The following is a 19,984-nucleotide window of genomic DNA, read 5'->3' as shown; positions in this document are numbered from 1 at the left end:
TGGGCACGTCTTGCAATCTTTTCCGAGGCCGGGTCTGTCGTGAGCAGTATGTCCTGCGCCTACAACTATTTGAAGTATAAACTTTGATCCAAATTGAGGTTAGTGATCGCTGTTCTGATGTCCAGAAGCTCTTTTCAACAATGTCGGAAACATTATGCCCAAAAAGTTCAGATCAGGGCCATGAAAACACAATAGAACTGCAGCGCCATTCTCTAAGCAGGGGCTCACAAGGGAGATGGGGAAAAGCCATTCAATCCTTTTACAAAGGAAAAGTGACACCGGCACAAGAGCAGGTAATTCTGGTTTCCCAGCCTGAGCAGGCCCAGGTGAAGAGAATGTGTCCTAATAGCAGTAGGCTGAAGGCCTGGGACAGGTTCATGTGATGTGGGTGTATAGATGCTAATCACATTTCCTAGCAAGCTAAAGGTGGTAATTATTCTTAAAACCTGCTTCCTTCCCACAGACGGAAAAGTTCTGCTTTCTGATAAACTAAAAGGAGAAGTGCCAAGATGAAAAATACAACGGAGAAGAAGCCTGGGCAGGAATTCAATATCAACTTAGTAGAACCATATGGATACCAGTTGCTGCCAAAATAACTCCATCATTTCAGCATGTGATCATCATAAGCAATGTTTTCATATAAATTGTAGGCCATAGTCTGAAGCAAGAAGGGGGGAGGAGACATCCGAAGGCATCATGAAGCAGAATAGCTTTTGCTTTCTCTAGGTGTAGAGTGAAAGACTCGGACAACGCATGGCATTAGAAAATAATATACTTTCCCCACAGTTTTACAAAACCAATAGCTTACATTTTGAGTTTTAGTATCGCAGTATGTCTTTGTTATTTGACATGCCACCAAGTGTGACAGAACAAACAATGAAAAGGGAACCAATTAACTAACTATCCAACCCCTGGCCTAACCTACTGACACAGTTCTGCTACCATTACAGAGAGATGACGTAGTAATTAACGGTTCGCCCGAGGAGGAAATCAGTTTCAGGTCGACAACAGCTAGGAAAACTCATTGATCCGATGTCATTGAAAATACATGTCCTGGGGAGAATTACAGATCCACACCATAACATCTAGGAACGCTAAAATCAAGTAATCCATAGAATCAGAATGAGTCCCAAATTCCACCCTAGCCAGTCACTCACAGCCTAGGACATTAAAGGGGTCAAAGACATAAAGACCTATTGTTTTCGAAAGACAGGGAGGGCACTGAAAGAGGGCACTGAAAGAGGGCACTGAAAGACAGGGAAAGCACTGAAAGACAGGGAGGGCACTGAAAGACAGAGGGCACTGAAAGACAGAGGGCACTGAAAGACAGAGGGCACTGAAAGACAGAGAGGGCACTGAAAGAGGGCACTGAAAGACAGGGAGGGCACTGAAAGAGGGCACTGAAAGAGGGCACTGAATCTCCCTTCTCCCCATGTGCGTCATCATCATACAGTAACTGAACAATGAATGGACACAAAACACCACAGAAGGTGGAGGACGTCCACGTTCACCACTCCACACTAACCTAGTTCTCTTCCCAGCATTGCCTATCTAAATGCCAGACTGGGTAATTAGAACAGAGCCAAAAGGCAACTAAAGACGATTAACCCGAGAGAAGGAGATTTAACACGTCAACCATTCGTAGTTCAGTACTAATCTATTACAATACAAGAAGAGGGGAACAAGTTGGCACTGCACCAGCCACACAGACTAGATAGATATTTAAAACTGCAGCCACAGGCCTACTGGCATGCTTCTTTAAAACTGTATCCATGCTGCCATGTCTCTTGGAGCCCTTTGTCTATCCTGAACTCAGCTTCTTTGGACACATAGTGAGTTTGACACCTGCTCTGGTGCTCTATGCAGTGCTAGCGGGGTCACAGAAAACTGGCAGGTCGATGGGTCTGCCTGCCTCAGCCTGGACATTCAGCGCCTGCCAAAGCCTCCCAGCCTTTCAGGCAGTCTCCCTGCCAGCCTTCCTCTCCCCCGGCCCTCAGCACCCCGGCCTGTTGGCACTTGCTGTGATAACTCATTGATCTGACAACATCAATGTGGATGCACTCTCCTGGTCCTCCCAGCGACATCCTGCCAAAATCTGCTGCTCTTCCTGCCGTTCAGTTCCCATTGACAGCCCCTAACAATCTCTTTCGCTCTCCTCCTCCTCCTCTTCTGGAGTGGCTCAGTAACTTCTTTCAGGATGGTTCATCCACTTCATGTCCCTCAGATACTCTGGTTTGCGGTGAGGGTGTCCTGCGAGTTATAGACCAGAACAGTTTGTCCAAGCTGATACAGGACATGTCAGTTCCACTGCTGTTTTGTACACCGCACATCACTATCAAATCAATACATTGTCGTTTCCTGTTCGTTAACAAAATGGACCAACGTGGCCTCCAGATCCATGAGCTTTACCAGACTGCCCAGGAAGGTGAACGAGACATTCCCTACAGAGGCGAACACACCTCAAGCCAAGGAGAAACACCATATGTTTCCAGAGAGCAACATTTCCAACGTCGCAGCAGCGTCTGCATTTCGAAGCTGTAAAAGCAGTGACGACCTTCTCTGCATCACGTGGCATTTTGCATCATGTAGGCCTGTAACAAAAACACTGAGACCACCGCATCTCTGTGACGCTGCCTGACAGATGTCTCCTCCACTATAAATATAAGGCTGAGCATCGGTTTGGCTACAGATGTGACCAACTGTACTGTGACAGGACATTATACTTAAGAATGGATGTGGATGCCCTCACTGAAACGTCATTAACCAGACAATGTAGGCCTGTGTTATGAGAAAGCCTTTTGGACATTTAATATAGCATTGATTGTTTGAATTTAAAAAAATAATAATAATTTTTAAACTGACTCATATCAACTGTCAGCCCTCCAGGAAATCTACAGCACCCGGTGTCACAGGAAGGCCAAGAAGATCATCAAGAACCTCAGCTACCCGAGCCTCCACACAGCCTGTTCACCCGGCTACAATCTAGGAGGAGACTGTACAGGTGCATCAAAGCTGGGACACGAGAGACTGAAAAGCAGCCATCTCCAGGTCATCAGACTGTTAAAACGGTCACCACTAGCCGACCTCCTATATGAATAGGTGTGTACAGCAGTAGTTATATAGCATGAGTCTTGACTAGAGTATATACACTTGTAAAGTGGGTAAATATATGAGAGAAAGTATATTTATATTCTGGCCTGATATACTGATATTGCTTGTTGTGATAGCCAAGGACAGTTGCCCAGAGAGAGTGGGTCAGGACCAGAAAGAAAAGGAGAGAGGGAAGAAGAGAGGTTGGGGAGAGCGGACAGAGTGAGAGCTTTTTACATTTGTGTATATGATTTATCATGTATTGCTAGATATTAATGCATTGTTGGAGCTAGAAAACAACCATTTCACTGCACCTGTGATAACATCGTCAAATCTGTGCAAGCGATCAATAAACTTTGATTTAATGAGTAGAACTTTAAGTTAAATCACATATGACTGAAGGGAGTCGCTCGCTGAGCACAGAAAAGAACACTGTGCTACGCTATGGACATAAAAACTATCCCTCATAATAACTGGCTTCAGGATCCATGCTGAGCCTGTTAGTCAACCTACAGCGACCACACTAAAGGGAAATTAAGGGTCAGTCCTTGTAAAAGGGTATATTTAGATGGTGATGGAGTGCTTTTTCAAAACAACACACCCTTTACCAGGTCACATGGGCTGTCAGAAGATTAAACAAAGACCATAAACAAACAGTTGAAGTAGCGATGTGTGTAAAACATTTTAAAAAGCAGCTCCTGCTAGTTTGGTTAACCGTGGCTCCCGGTCAAGAGAGAAACGCTCAATTGTAAAATGTAATTACCACGTACCACCATCTTAAAAGATGAAAAGAACAAACTTTATTTCACCATCTGCTGAAGCTAAATTACAATGACAAGGTTTGTATGAACACAGTTGGTCACCTAGAAAAAGGAACAACTAGAGGGGGTAACTATTCCATTTCCCTTCCTTGTATTTATGGCTCTAGGGACCTTCTAGCGAGACAGATGTGTGTTGTCTATGACCATCACAGCAACATGGTACAGTTCACACCCAGTGTGACCCTCCTGTTGCTATTCAGAGCATTCTCCCCACCACGTGTAGCGCCATCCTGATCCCCGTTAACGCCAACGACTGGTCTGTCCTTCACAGGGTTCTTCACAATCTCAGAGGTACCAATAAGAAAAGAGTGGTAGCTAGTGCACGATTTGAAACTTAGTTCCCCCTGCTGCTATTGGACCAGGTCACTCTTGGAAAAGAGATTATCTCAATGAGAAAAAACCTGTATAAATAAAGGTTAAATAAAAATGTAAAAATAAATGCAGTGTTCAATGGCATTCCTAGTCGATCACCAACATTTCTGTAAAGCAAAAAAAGACCTTGGGTATTTATATTATTTTTTAAATTGTGCTAGCGCGGGGAAGGCAAATTGTTCCCATTTTGAACCACTTCATGTGTATAAAGGTGGAACCCTTCCGACCCGGCAGGCACAGAGAGAAAATCAAATGCACTTATAGGCCTACCGCTGGTCAATCAGACAGCTCACCGTGTCTGCAGTTTCCTCGTGCCATAGGCTGTAAAAAGAAGCCTCCAACGCACATCAAGGTCGATACTAAGATTTCAAAACCATGACTCGAGAGACAACGAATACAGCAAAAAAGTTGCTATTATGACTAAATTTACATTTAAGTTATTCAGCCTTGTTCAACAATTTTATAAGCCATAATATGTGCGTTATCCCTACTTCCACTCATTCTACAACCAGCACTGCAGCTGCAGTGAATGAGTAGCAAAGTGTTTCAATAAGCAAAATATTATTTGCGTTGTCTTTAAAAAATTAAAAAACTTTTAGTCAAGGAATATTTCACTTTCGTTGATCATGGAAGTAGCAACGAACTGGTGCATGCTCACTCAACTGTCCCTCAAGTAAGACAACAAATTATCTATTACTAGTGTGATCCTATATCCATTTTTTTTTTTAAATAAATGTAATTTCAAAATGGTCTATCAAGAACATTGACAGGGTAATTCAAGCATAGCCAATATGCAGTGAATGTAATTGGCCCTATAGTTTACTGCACACACCTCATCGCTACAGAACTGTTCATTGGTTAATGTCGCACAAGACTGTTTTTTATTTTTAACTAAAGTAAAAAATATCTGAGCGGTAGATCATGGCCTGCAGTTTGACTCAGTGTTCCACTCAGCTAAAGTTCTTACTTCCTGTGCAGTACCGCCTGGCACTTCACCACAGCGAAAATCTAAAATGGGCTTTAAAATGGTACCTCAGAAAAGCCCCTTAACAGTACCACTAATGCATAGTCTCTTATTGAACTGAGACCGGAGTGCGATTCAGAGAGGAGAAATCCCCCAAAAAAAAGGCAAAAACGGTATTAGCTGGTGCTTGAGTAATTATCGATAAGTCACTAGCTAGCATTCATAGAATACCCCATTGGCTAGTCCTAGGTGTATTTTCTTAGAGACTAATGTAATCTGTAACAGAGCTCAGGGCATACTCTGTCCGGGACCAGGGACTATTTTAGGAGCTGTGAAAGAGCAGAGGCAGCCCTGAGACCTTGTGCTGCTCCTGGTTGTGATAGCTAAGGGCAGGTGTCCAGAGAGTGTGGGCCGAGGCCAGGGAAGGAGGGAGAGAGGAAGGAGGGCCAGGGAAGGAGGGAGAGAGGAAGGAGGGCCAGGGAAGGAGGGAGAGAGGAAGGAAGGCCAGGGAAGGAGGGAGAGAGGAAGAGGGCCAGGGAGAGAGGGTGGGGAGAGGAAAAGAGGGTAAAGGAAGGGAGCAGGGGAGAGGCAGGGAGAGTTATTTAACTGTGCAAGTCAGTTAAGAACAAATTCCTATATGCAATGACGGCCTACCACGGCCTAACCCTAACCCGGGTGACGCTGGGCCAAATGTGCGCCCTGCCCTATGGGACTCCCAAACACGGCCGGTTGTGATACAGCCTGGCATCAAATGGCTCTAGCACTGAGATACAGTGCTTTAGACCGCTGCGTCACTCGGGAGAGAGGGGATCTGCGGTAACCTTGGTGGCCAACATTGCTTTCAGATCCCAGGCAGAACCAGGCACCGTCCTCACTCCCACTGCTCACCGCGTGTACTGTGTGTCTTGGAGACGGTGTTCATCAGATCTCCCCAGTCTGGTTCATAGATAAATCACACACTGCAGGATGTGTTGCTATTAGGAGGTTGAGACACGTTAATAGCTAGTCATTCAATAATTCCACGTCTGACTTTCTCTAACACCAAAATGCAGAAATGCCCAAGTACTGTTGGCTAATATACAAAAATAGATCATATCAGAATTAGAACAATATTGGCTGTTAAATTCTTGATGCCTATTGTGAAAATGATATTGCCTGCACTGTAGGTTTCAGCTAACTACAGATTATTCTACCTTTTAAATGACTCACTGTTTACCTGTGGATGCCCAAGGAGTGGCAGGTATCCTAGTGGTTAGATTGTTGGACTAGTAACCAAAAAGGTTGCAAGATCGAATCCCAGCGCTGACAAGTTTCAAATCTGTCCTTCTGCCCCTGAACAAGGCAGTTAACCCACTAGGCAGTCATTGAAAACAAGAATTTGTTCTTAACCAACTTGCCTAGTTAAAAAACAATTTAAATAAAAAGGAGGCTTTCTATAGCATCTTCACCTGTGTCACCATATTTAACATGTAATGTCACTAAAAATGGCCCTGGTGAAAACCCTTAAGGCCTAGTGTCCCCCTCACTGAGCTGCACCACTGGGTCCAGGCTCTTTAACACCCTCTTTTCCTCATCTTTAGCAACTGATTTCATGGTCTGATTTAGTTTCCCAGAGACAAAACCTCCTCAGGAGTCCTCTGCTGTGAAACTACCAGCACCCACTGCTCTCAGAACACTTCCAGCCTGTCCTCCTGAACTTGGCTCACATGGGGGGGAAATACTAATTTCCCCACTTTCAAGGAAGACAAATAAAACAAAAACATTCCTCCGACTCACACTGCCAATCTAACTTGGCAATCTATGGTGTACTGAGGAACGCTCAAAGAATACTGTAACTGTAGTGTGATGGCTAGGCTGATAGCTATACTGCAACTGTAGTGTGCAGGGTAGCTATACTGCAACTGTAGCATGCTGGCTAGGCTGTTAGCTATACTGCAACTGTAGCATGCTGGGTAGGCTGCTAGCTATACTGCAACTGTAGGCTGCTAGCTGGGTAGGCTGCTAGCTATACTGCAACTGTAGCGTGCTGGCTAGGCTGCTAGCTATAGGGTAACTGTAGCATGCTGGGTAGGCTGCTAGCTATAGGGTAACTGTAGCATGCTGGATAGGCTGCTAGCTATAGTGTAACTGTAGCATGCTGGCTAGGCTGCTAGCTATAGGGTAACTGTAGCATGCTGGCTAGGCTGCTAGCTATAGTGTAACTGCAGCATGCTGGGTAGGCTGCTAGCTATACTGCAACTGTAGCATGCTGGCTAGGCTGCTATCTATAGGGTAACTGTAGCATGCTGGCTAGGCTGCTAGCTATAGTGCAACTGTAGCATGCTGGCTAGGCTGCTAGCTATACCACAACTGTAGCGTGCTGGGTAGGCTGTTAGCTATACCACAACTGTAGCGTGCTGGGTAGGCTGCTAGTGTAACAGTATAGACTTTACGTCCGTCCCCTCGCTCCAACCTGGGCGCGAACCAGGGACGCTCTGCACACGTCAAGTCACCCCCGAAGCATCGTTACCCGTCGCTCCACAAAAGCCGCGGCCCTTGTAGAGCAAGGGGAACCACTACTTCAAGGTCTCAGAGCGAGTGTGACGTCACCGATTGAAACACTATTAGTGCGCACCACCGCTAACTAGCTAGCCATTTCACATCGGTTACACTAGCTATATTGTAACTGTCGTGTGCTGGCTAGGCTGCCCTTGAGGAAGGCAGTTAAACCCCACATTCAGAAGGGTGGGTTAAATGCGGAAGACACATTTCAGTTTAACACATTCAGGTGTGCAACTGACTAAGTATCCTCTTTCCCTTAACTATACAGTGCTTTCAGAAAGTATTCACACCCATTGATTTACTCCACATGTTGCTGCATTACAGCCTGAACATAACATTTATCAAATTGTTTTCCCCCCCCCTCACCAATCTACACACAGTGATGACCAAGTGAAAACGTGTTTTTTAAAGTGTTTGCAAATGTATTGAAAAAGTAAAAGCTGAAATGTCATGAGTCAATAGGTATACAACCCCTTTGTTATGACAAGTTTAAATAAGTTCAGGAGTATATAAACTCAGTCCCCTCACTGTCAACTGCATTTATTTTCTGCAAACTTAACATGTGGAAATATTTGTATGAACATAAGATTCAACAACTGAGACAAACTGAACAAGTTCCACAGACATGTGACTAACAGAAACGGAATAATGTGTCCCTGAACAAAGGAGGGTTCAAAATTAAAAATAAGTCAGTATCTGGTGTGGCCACCAGCTGCATTAAGAACTGCAGTGCATCTCCTCCTCATGGACTGCACCAGATTTGCAAGTTCTTGAGGTGAGAAGTTACCCCACTCTTCCACCAAGGCACCTGCAAGTTCCCGGACATGTCTGGGGGGGAATGGCCCTAGCCCTCACCCTCCGATCCAACAGGTCCCAGACATGCTCAATGGGATTGAGCTCAGGGCTCTTCGCTGACCATGGCAGAACACTGACATTCCTGTCTTGCAGGAATTCACGCACATAACGAGCAGTATAACTGGTAGCATTGTCATGCTGGAGGGTCATGTCAGGATGAGCCTGCACGGAGGGTACCACATGAGGGAGGAGGATGTTTTCCCTGTAACACACAGTGTTGAGATTGCAGGCAATGACAACAAGCTCAGTCCGATGATGCTGTGAGACACCGCCCCAGACCATGACGGACCCTCCACCTCCAAATCGATCCCGCTCCAGAGTACAGGCCTCGGTGTAAAGCTCATTCCTTTGACGATAAACGTGAATCCGACCATCACCCCATGTGAGACAAAACCACGACTCGTCAGTGAAGAGTACTTTTTTACCAGTATTGTGTAAGTGCTTGTTGAATGTCCTTCCCTTTAAGCAAGCTGAACGTTTTTACTGTGAAATAGCATTGTATCTGGTCAAACACCATTTTTCCCAAAAGTTTACTAAGGATTGGTAACTGGCTGATTCAAATCAAATTTTATTTGTCACATACATGGTTAGGAGATGTTAATGCGAGTGTAGCGAAATGCTTGTGCTTCTAGTTCCGAGAATGCAGTAATAACCAACGAGTAATCTAGCTAACAATTCCAAAACTACTACCTTATACACATAAGTGTAAAGGGATAAAGAATATGTACATAAAGATCTATGAATGAGTGATGGTAGAGAGCGGCATAGTACAGTATATACATATGAGATGAGTATGTACACAAAGTGGCATAGTTTAAAATGTATTACATAAAGATGCAGTAGATGATAGAGTACAGTATATACGTATACATATGAGAACTAATGTAGGGTATGTAAACATTATATTAAGTAGCATTGTTTAAAGTGGCTAGTGATATATTTTACATCAATTCCCATTATTAACGTGGCTGGAGTTGAGTCAGTGTGTTGGCAGCAGCCACTCAATGTTAGTGGTGGCTGTTTAACAGTCTGATGGCCTTGAGATAGAAGCTGTTTTTCAGTCTCTCGGTCCCAGCTTTGATGCACCTGTACAGACCTCGCCTTCTGGATGATAGCGGGGTGAACAGGCAGTGACTCGGGTGGTTGTTGTCCTTGATGATCTTTATGGCCTTCCTGTAACATCGGGTGGTGTAGGTGTCCTGGAGGGCAGGTAGTTTGCCCCCGGTGATGCGTTGTGCAGACCTCACTACCCTCTGGAGAGCCTTACGGTTGTGGGCGGAGCAGTTGCCGTACCAGGCGGTGATACAGCCCGACAGGATGCTCTCGATTGTGCATCTGTAGAAGTTTGTGAGTGCTTTTGGTGACGAGCCGAATTTCTTCAGCCTCCTGAGGTTGAAGAGGCGCTGCTGCGCCTTCTTCACGATGCTGTCTGTGTGGGTGGACCAATTCAGTTGTTTGTGATGTGTATGCCGAGGAACTTTAAACTTGCTACCCTCTCCACTACTGTTCCATCGATGTGGATAGGGGGGTGTTTCCTCTGCTGTTTCCTGAAGTCCACAATCATCTCCTTAGTTTTGTTGACGTTGAGTGTGAGGTTATTTTCCTGACACCACACTCAGAGGGCCCTCACCTCCTCCCTGTAGGCCGTCTCGTCGTTGTTGGTAATCAAGCCTACCACTGTTGTGTCGTCCGCAAACTTGATGATTGAGTTGGAGGCGTGCGTGGCCACGCAGTCGTGGGTGAACAGGGAGTACAGGAGAGGGCTCAGAACGCACCCTTGTCGGGTCCCAGTGTTGAGGATCAGCGGGGTGGAGATGTTACCTACCCTCACCACCTGGGGGCGGCCCTTCAGGAAGTCCAGTACCCAGTTGCACAGGGCGGGGTCGAAACCCAGGGTCTCGAGCTTGATGACGAGTTTGGAGGGTACTATGGTGTTAAATGCTGAGCTGTAGTCGATGAACAGCATTCTCACATAGGTTTTCCTCTTGTCCAGATGGGTTAGGGCAGTGTGCAGTGTGGTTGAGATTGCATCATCTGTGGACCTATTTGGGCGGTAAGCAAATTGGAGTGGGTCTAGGGTGTCAGGTAGGTTGGAGGTGATATGGTCCTTGACTAGTCTCTCAAAGCACTTCATGATGACAGAAGTGAGTGTGGTAGTCGTTTAGCTCAGTTACCTTAGCTTTCTTGGGAACAGGAACAATGGTGGCCCTCTTGAAGCATGTGGGAACAGCAGACTGGGATAGGGATTGATTGAATATGTCCGTAAACACACCAGCCAGCTGGTCTGCGCATGCTCTGAGGGTGCGGCTGGGGATGCCGTCTGGGCCTGCAGCCTTGCGAGGGTTAACACGTTTAAATGTTTTACTCACCTCGGCTGCAGTGAAGGAGAGTCCACATGTTTTGGTTGCGGGCCGTGTCAGTAGCACTGTATTGTCCTCAAAGTGGGCAAAAAAGTTATTTAGTCTGCCTGGGAGCAAGGCATCCTGGTCCGTGACTGGGCTGGTTTTATTTTTGTAATCCGTGATTGACTGTAGACCCTGCCACATACCTTGTGTCTGAGCCGTTGAATTGAGATTCTACTTTGTCTCTATACTTACGCTTAGCTTGTTTGATAGCCTTGCGGAGGGAATAGCTACACTGTTTGTATTCGGTCATGTTTCCGGTCACCTTGCCCTGATTAAAAGCAGTGGTTCACGCTTTCAGTTTCACGCGAATGCTGCCATCAATCCACGGTTTCTGGTTTGGGAATGTTTTAATCGTTGCTATGGGAACGACATCTTCAACGCACGTTCTAATAAACTCGCTCACCGAATCAGCGTATTCATCAATGTTGTATGACGCAATACGAAACATATCCCAGTCCACGTGATGGAAGCAGTCTTGGAGCGTGGAATCAGATTGGTCGGACCAGCGTTGAACAGACCTCAGCGTGGGAGCTTCTTGTTTTAGCTTTTGTCTGTAGGCAGGGAGCAACAAAATAGAGTCGTGGTCAGCTTTTCCGAAAGGAGGGCGGGGCAGGGCCTTATATGCATCGCGGAAGTTAGAATAGCAATGATCCAAGGTTTTACCAGCCCTGGTTGCGCAATCGATATGCTGATACAATTTAGGGAGTCTTGTTTTCAGATTAACCTTGTTAAAATCCCCAGCTACAATGAATGCAGCCTCAGGATGTGGATTCCAGTTTGCAAAGAGTCAAATAAAGTTTGTTCAGAGCCATCGATGTGTCTGCTTGGGGGGGAATATATTTGGCTGTGATTATAATCTAAGAAAATTCCCTTGGTAGATAATGCGGTCGACATATGATTGTGAGGAATTCTAAATCAGGTGAACAGAAGGACTTGAGTTCCTGTATGTTGTTGTGACCACACCACGTCTCGTTAACCATAAAGCATACGCCCCCGCCCCTCTTCTTACCAGAAAGATGTTTGTTTCTGTCGGCGCGATGTGTGGAGAAACCAGCTGGCTGCACCGACTCAGAGTCTCTCCAGTGAGCCATGTTTCCGTGAAGCAAAGAACGTTACACTCCCTGATGTCCCTCTGGAATGCTACCCTTGCTCGGATTTCATCAACCTTGTTGTCAAGAGACTGGACATTGGCGAGTAGAATGCTAGGGAGTGGTGCGCGATGTGCCCGTCTCCGATGTGCCCGTCCACTCCGGGAAAGTCATATTCTTGGTCGTACTGATGGTGAGTTGACGCTGCTCTTATATTCAGTAGTTCTTCTCGACTGTATGTAATGAAACCTAAGATGACCTGGGGTACTAATGTAAGAAATAACACGTACAAAAAAAAAAAACTATATAGTTTCCTAGGAACGCGAAGCGAGGCGGCCATCTCTGTCGGCGCCGGAAGTATATTTGAGCCAGTAAAGGGGGCTTTACTATTCTTAGGTAGCAGAATGACTTTTGCGGCTCTCCAATGCCGGGGGCAAACTTTCTAGAAGTATTAGATTGAAAATATAGCAAATAGGGAGTGGCAATTTCATCCCCTACTATCCTCAGTCATTTTTACATCCAAGTTGTCAGACCCCGGTGGCTTGTCATTGCTGATAGACCATTTTTTCACCTCTTCCACACTCACTTTATGGAATTTAAAATTACAATGCGCATCTTTCATAATTAAGTCAGATATACTTGGATGTGCTGTGTCAGTGTTTGTTGCTGGCATGTAATGTTAAGTTTGCTAATCTTCCCAATGAAGTAGCTGGTAATATCAGTTGGTTTTGTGATGAATGAGCCATCTGATTCAATGGAGTTTGCCTTTTTTCCCCCAATTTTTTTTAATTTAAGGTGCTCCAAAGCCTATTACTATCATTCAGGTTTGTTTCATATGGTGGTTTCTAATTTTTATTCAGTTTAGGCATATTTCTCAATTTGCAATATGTTTGCCAATCGGTTGTGCTGACTTAGCAGTTGGTGGTCTATAGCAGTTTCCCACCAGAATGGGTTTTTAAGTGGGGCAGATGAACTTGTAGCCATATTACTTCAACAGTATGTAACATGAGATCTGTGGTTCTAAATATAAAACAGCAACACAACCATTAGCATTTCAATATTTTCTGTAAATGTTATAAAAACTTGCATTGATACCACTGTATCAAAAGGTATTATCTAAGTGAGTTTCAAAGATAGTCAGGATATGAATGTCATTTGTTACTAGATTTCATGAAATTTGTTTCTTCAGTAACATATGTTAACGTGGGCTATTTTGGGCACTTTTCTTCTGGGATGTTTACTTGTTGTTTTCATTGTTTTACTGGGAAGCTTCGCAGAAGTAGATATGCTCATGTTATTTATGTTAGTGAAGGGTGGGCTGCACACAGTGGACTTCCTACCAGGGCACACCGCATCAGTGCTAACAGTGTACATCTGCGTCATTGGCACATGACTAATGCATACAATAGCTGTCGGATCAGCAGAGGCATTCAGGGCAGTTAAAGGGACATAAATTGGGTTACTTACATTGTGTCTACCAACACCCCTGGTGTAAAATACATTTTCTGAAGCATTATGACGACTCCGTGTCACAATGGTAGGGATTAACTGAGCTGAGCTTGGGTCATTGATAAGTCATTTTCTCAACACAGCCTTATAATGCAGTGAAAGGATCCAGGAAACCAAGTGATTTGGGTGGATCCCATCCTCCTTATAAAACGTGTTTTGTTTCAAAAAATGTATCGAAAAAAAATGTATCGAAATTGTCAAAAAGTTACACCCATTGAGCTGCAAAATTCACGTAGCCAGTTGTGAAGAGAAAAAAAAATCCTGCTAAAGTGTTCAATGACACGATTCAGAGAGGGCACAGGGCCAGATATGATGGGTCTTACATTGGTGTCTAGCAGAGAGTCAATCATGTCTTCAAAAATTGAGTTGCAACTGTTCAGAACTGCCCTTTATAATGTCATTAAAACCCACATCGACTACGATAGCATTGATGTCCATGTCCTGGCGTAGTGCATTCGGGAGCAGCTTAGTAATGTCATTTACTCGAGCTCCGGGACAGGACATTTTTGCACCACTTACCATGGAGCCGCCCAAATTCTCAGCTAGCGAGAAGGATGAGGAAATCTGCCTATTCCCACGCTTCGGAGAACCCTTTTTTGACAGGCAAGAGGCAGGATAACTTGAGCACGTTGCTCCCGACAGATGGAGAAGCCCCGATTGATCCAGAACAGGAACGGAAGGTTGCAGAGGTCGAAATCGTAGTAGTAGGCACCGCTGCCACAGACACAGGCACCCCCAGTGACAAAGGTGCAGGAAGATCAGGCTCCAGGATGGCCAAACTATTCATTGTTTGCTTATCAATGAGACAATCTGCCATTTTCAAGTGGAAAGGGCTACTGCTAAGCTAAGCAAACATCTGTAGGTCTGAGTCCCCTGTTACATCAGCCACTTTCTAGGTAGGCGGCGTAGTCCTGCTTATGAGGTCAGGTTCCAATTGAGCCAAATACTTTAAAAACACAAAAACGCTGAAATAAAAAATAAAAAAAACACCATCGCAGAAACGTCACGTGAAAATAATCGAAATCAAGAGAAAACAAGTCAGAAATCAACAGGTGATAAACACAAGTTACACCACAGGAGAGCGGACAGACACATAAAGCCCATTTCAAGCAACATAAAAGGAGGGGGGGCCCATGGAAGAGGGGGACAAAGCTTTAGAGGCGGTTTGGGAGGAAATGCACCTTAATTAACTCATTGGGACAAAAGATAATGAAACAATAACTTGATTATGAGGATAGATAAATTAGAATAACAAAAATAAGCAATTCCAAAGTAAAAAAGGGAGGAGCTATAAAAATCACCCAGGTGTTTTTCAGATCATGCGGACCATAAAAGAGAGAAGCTGTGCAGCATTTGGAGGCTTGAGAAGCATGCAGCATTTGTGTTGCAGCATGCAAGCCCACACGAGGTTTTTGTCCTGACCTGTGGCTCCTCAACGAGTCAGCTCTACTAGACGAGAGGCTCCTTCTTTGAGAGAATTACACAATTCTCAAGCTATAGGAGAGAGAGAAGACAGTTATGATGATGCGGTACTGTAGATATCTCTATGTGATGTGAAGAAGCCTGTCAGGATAGAAGGGATGGGAAGACTGTACAATACATCCACTGTCACCCCAGAACATGTAGAGTAATAAATATACCATACACACACACAATAACAGACAGCATATGGAAAAAAAACAATTCATAACACAATACACTGCAGAGTAGTTTGATCATTAACTCAAAACACAGTAGCAGACTGTACGACATTGAGAGGATTCAGGGAAACATATAATACTTCTGTGAAATGACATGTTGGTTGCCTGCTGTGTATGTAGTTTTAGTGACTTTTCATTACTAAAAGATATAAAGATACTGTTCCAGATCAGTTTGTGTTTGGCATGACAGACTATAGGCATTGGAAAGACCGCACAAAACAGATCTGGAACCAAGCTAATAACCATACAAAATAATCTTTGTATAGGATAGGACGAACAGAACACTACAGACTAGAAAGGACAGCCTTGGCCAGTCAGTTCTGAATCTTTACATTGGAGTAATAACATTATCCACCCTTACAAGAGTCCGAGGGGAAAATGTCAGTGTGCATCTCGTCCTACAACTCCCACCAGCTGTAGGCTTTGTGTGATTCGCAACCAGGGGAAGCTCTATTCAGAGCCTGAGAATATACTGAGATCCCTCTAACCCCATGACAGCATCTTCAATGGTATAGTCTCTTATGGCTACCGAATTGGTTATGTAGGAGAACATATTATAACGCTCGAAGAACATAAACAGTACTAAAATAATAAACAATTTAAAAATATATACATCTCCTGGGAAAGTTTGATGCTTTAACGTATTACAGCCATTTGTTTTTCAGCTGTCAAATCACAGACGTGATGTAAATATTTTCCCATGGTACAGCAATGTCAATTGCATTACCATTTTGAAAACAAAGAATATTCTGAATGTGCTCCACAGAAAGTTCTACAATAGTTTGTTGAATAAAAATGTATTCTCTGAAATAGTTGCAAACAAATAAATAATTCACACAACATCTTAAAATGTTTCTTTCTGGCTGCAATTGAAGCAGAATTAATAAAGAGACGAAAGAAGGTAGAAGTCATTTCTGCAGACAGATGGTGAAACCTCCACTCACAACACTTTCCCTGTGTATGCTTCCCAATCCCCCATACGCAAAATTAAAGCACTTCAAAAGAGTGAATGCATCCCCCCCCCCCCCCCCTTTCAAGAGAACAGGAGCTAAGCCCTGCCTCGCTGCACTCAACTCAAAATATATCATTAAAACCTGTCTCACAAAAAAAAAAAATATGGGCTCGCCTATTGATTTAACCTTTGATGGTTTAGATTCGAAAGCACAAAATGCTCAGGTGTAAACATGAAGCTAGACATGAAGCTAGACACAGCAACATTAGATTACCCTCATTGGACCTCACACTCTGAACACATTCATATATTTTGGCAAGTGGATGTTAATCTCATGAATAAAAAATATATATAAAAAATGCCAAGGAAACTTGGGGTGGCAGGGTAGCCTAGTGGTTAGAGCGTTGGACTAGTAGCCGGAAGGTGGCAAGTTCAAACCCCCGAGCTGACAAGGTACTGTCGTTCTGCCCCTGAACTGGCAGTTAACCCACTAGGCCGTCATTGAAAATAAGAATGTGTTCTTAACTGACTTGCCTAGTTAAATAAAGGTAAAATAAAAATAAAATAAAAACTGGCATTACCATTTAAAAGGTCTCTTGAAATAGATGTCTTAACCTCAAAATATTCTATACTGGTTAAATAAAAGGCTAAATGAAAAGAAATATGAAGAGTGGAAACTCAAAGAAGAGGGGTTTCCATTGTACTGCATGACCCTCAGCCCCTGGCAATGCAACAGAGATCATTATCCCATGATAAGATACAATCTTCCAGACAATTGAAATCAGGTCACAGAATTGAACCCAAACATTGAATTAATTATCATTTGTTGGATGAGTTACTGTGCAAAACAAAAATGACAATGTATCAAGTCATGCAGAGAATTGGGCACATAAAAACAATAGAATAAAATGCATATAATAAAAAAATCTACAATTTTAATGGCTTTAAAAATTGAGTTGCATGTTCTTTGTCCTGTCCATTTCAAATAGCCTATATGGCACACAATGCATTGCAGAGAGGCTACTGGGGAATTCCTTTGCGATTCAAAGTTCTGTCAGTGTATATTCAAATTCACGTAGAGTATACATGCGCCACTGAACTTTGACAATGTTTTTATCAATCTAAACTCATGTCTCAGTTAAAACAGTCATCACTTACACATCATCTTGTTTCAAAAACGTTGTGACTTATTTGGGCTATTTACACCAATACCTTGAATATCCATCCTTCCTTCCTTCGTGCCGAGCCGGTGGCCTTAGCAAACCGTCACAACAAAGACAGCAACACCCCACATAAGGTATCGTCCTGTACTGTGTCCCTCAACCCCATGAGATCATCATTGATCGTTTGTGAGGAGATGACATGGCACCAAATTGATGAGCTATAGGTTAGGGGTCACATCCCCCTCTACATACTGAGGAAACAAGCTTCACTTGACTCCTGCAAAACGTGGCACCGGCTCCAGACATCTCAATTGAGCGTTGACTGACCAGTGCCACAGACCCATAGACCCCTGCCCCGCCCTGGTGTCACGGAGGAAGTCAGGGTGTCACGGGGTCCACATCTCTAATTGATGAGTAATGCTGAATAAGAGGCGCCATTTCACTTTTAACAAATGGCCTACTTCACAACAAACGTATGGCAAACAGACTGATAGAAATCACTGGGCCGTGACACCTGATTACAAGTCAAACGCTCCTTATAGGACACATCACTGCACTCTATACTCCTCTGTAAACTGGTCATCTCCGTATACCCGTCGCAAGACCCACTGGTTGATGCTTATTTATAAAAATCTCTTAGGCCTCACTCCCCATCTGAGATATCTATTGCAGCCCTCACCCTCCACATACAACACCCATTCTGCCAGTCACATTCTGTTAAAGGTACTCAAAGCACAGCCACATCTCTGGGTCGCTCGTCTTTTCAGTTTGCTGCAGCTAGCGACTGGAACGAGCTGCAACAAACACTCGAACTGGATAGTTTTATCTCCATCTCTTCATTCAAAGACTCAAATCATGGACACTGACAGTTGTGGCTGCTTTGTGTGATGTATTGTTGTCTCTACCTTCTTGGCCTTTGTGCTGTTGTATGTGCCCAATAATCTTTGTACCATGTTTTGTGCTTCTACCATGTTTTATTGCTACCATGTTGTCGTCGTCGTCATGTTGTGTTGCTACCATGTTGTGATATGCTGCCATGCTATGTTGTCTTAGGTCTCTCTTTATGTAGTGTTGGTGTCTTGTCGTGATGCGTGTTCTGTCCTATATTTATAGATGATTTTTTATGTTTAATCCCAGCCTCCGTCCCTGCAGGAGGCCTTTTGGTAGGCCGTCATTGTAAATAAAAATGTGTTAACTTCTTATGGCTGCAGGGGCAGTATTGAGTAGCTTGGCTGAAAGGTGCCCAGAGTCAACGGCCTGCTCCTCAGTCCCAGTTGCTAATATATGCATATTATTAGTATTGGATAGAAAACACTGAAGTTTCTAAAACTGTTTGAATGATGTCTGAGTATAACAGAACTCATATGGCAGGCAAAAACATTAGAAGAAATCCAAACAGGAAGTGGGAAATCTGAGTTTGGTCGATTTTCAACCCAGCCCCTATTGAATACACAGTGGGATATGGATGAAGTTGCACTTCCTAGAGCTTCCACTAGATGTCAACCGTCTTTAGAAACTTGAATGAGGCTTCTACTGTGTTGTGGAGCCGGATGGGAGCTCTGAGTCAGTGTTCTGGCAGAGAGCCAGGTCTTGGTCACGCGCATTTCACATGATAGCGACTTGCGGTCCATGGCTTCTCTACAGACATAGGAATTCTCCAGTTGGAACTTTATTGAAGATTTATGATAACATCCTAAAGATTGATTCTATACTTAGTTTGACAAATTTCTTCAACCTGTAATATAACTAAGTTTTCGTCCGACGTTCGGATGGACCTGCACGAGCGTTTGGATTTGTGTACTAAACGCGCTAACAAAAGTAGCTACTTGGACATAAATAAAATTGACATTATCGAACAAATCAAGCATTTATTGTGGAACTAGGATTCCTGGGAGTGCATTCTGATGAATATCGTCAAAGGTAAGGGAATATTTATGTGATTTCTGTTGACTCCAACATGGCGGATAATTTCATTTATTTTCTGGGCGAGGTCTCAGATTATTGCATGGTATATGCTTTTTCCGTAAAATGTTTTGAAATCTGACACAGCGGTTGCATTAACCAGTTGAAGCTATGGAGGCGCTATTTCATTATTGGATAAAAAAACGTTCCCGTTTTAAGCGCAATATTTTGTCACGAAAAGATGCTCGACTATGCATATAATTGGCAGCTTTGGAAAGAAAACCCTGACGTTTTCAAAACTGCAAAGATATTATCTGTGAGTGCCACGGAACTCATGCTACAGGCTAAACCAAGATGAAACCTCAAACAGGAAATGAGCAGAATTTTTGAAGCTCTTTTTCTATCGTCTCCTTATATGGCTGTGAATGTGCCGTGAACGAGCTTATGCTCTCTGCCGTTCGTCCAAGATGTCTGCAGCATTGTGACGTATTTGTAGGCATATCATTGGAAGATTGGCCATAAGAGACTACATTTGCCAGGGGTCCGCCCGGTGTCCTTTGTCTAAGTTGGTGCGCAATTCTCAGGTGCAATCATTTTACCATGCCATTCAGAGGGAGAAGCA

At 43.9% G+C, this 19,984-nt stretch overlaps 1 protein-coding gene across 4 annotated transcripts in view; it reads right to left on the bottom strand.

Annotated features, from left to right (window-relative positions):
• The window catches only part of sema4d (sema domain, immunoglobulin domain (Ig), transmembrane domain (TM) and short cytoplasmic domain, (semaphorin) 4D), an 88,224-nt gene that overhangs the window by 32,120 nt on the left and 36,120 nt on the right, over positions 1-19,984 (bottom strand). For 2 of the 4 annotated variants that reach the window (XM_065007590.1, XM_065007589.1), the window contains one exon: positions 15,068-15,139. The exons of the other annotated variants lie outside the window; for them this stretch is intronic. The gene's annotated coding sequence lies outside the window, so the exon portion shown is untranslated. The remainder of the gene's footprint in view (positions 1-15,067; positions 15,140-19,984) is intronic. 4 annotated transcript variants of the gene reach the window in all.

The sequence above is a fragment of the Oncorhynchus nerka genome, linkage group LG22 (assembly GCF_034236695.1).
Source record: "Oncorhynchus nerka isolate Pitt River linkage group LG22, Oner_Uvic_2.0, whole genome shotgun sequence".
Lineage (NCBI taxonomy): Eukaryota > Metazoa > Chordata > Actinopteri > Salmoniformes > Salmonidae > Oncorhynchus > Oncorhynchus nerka.
The sequence above is the reverse complement of the archived record's forward strand: the minus strand, read 5'-3'. Positions and strand labels throughout refer to the sequence as shown.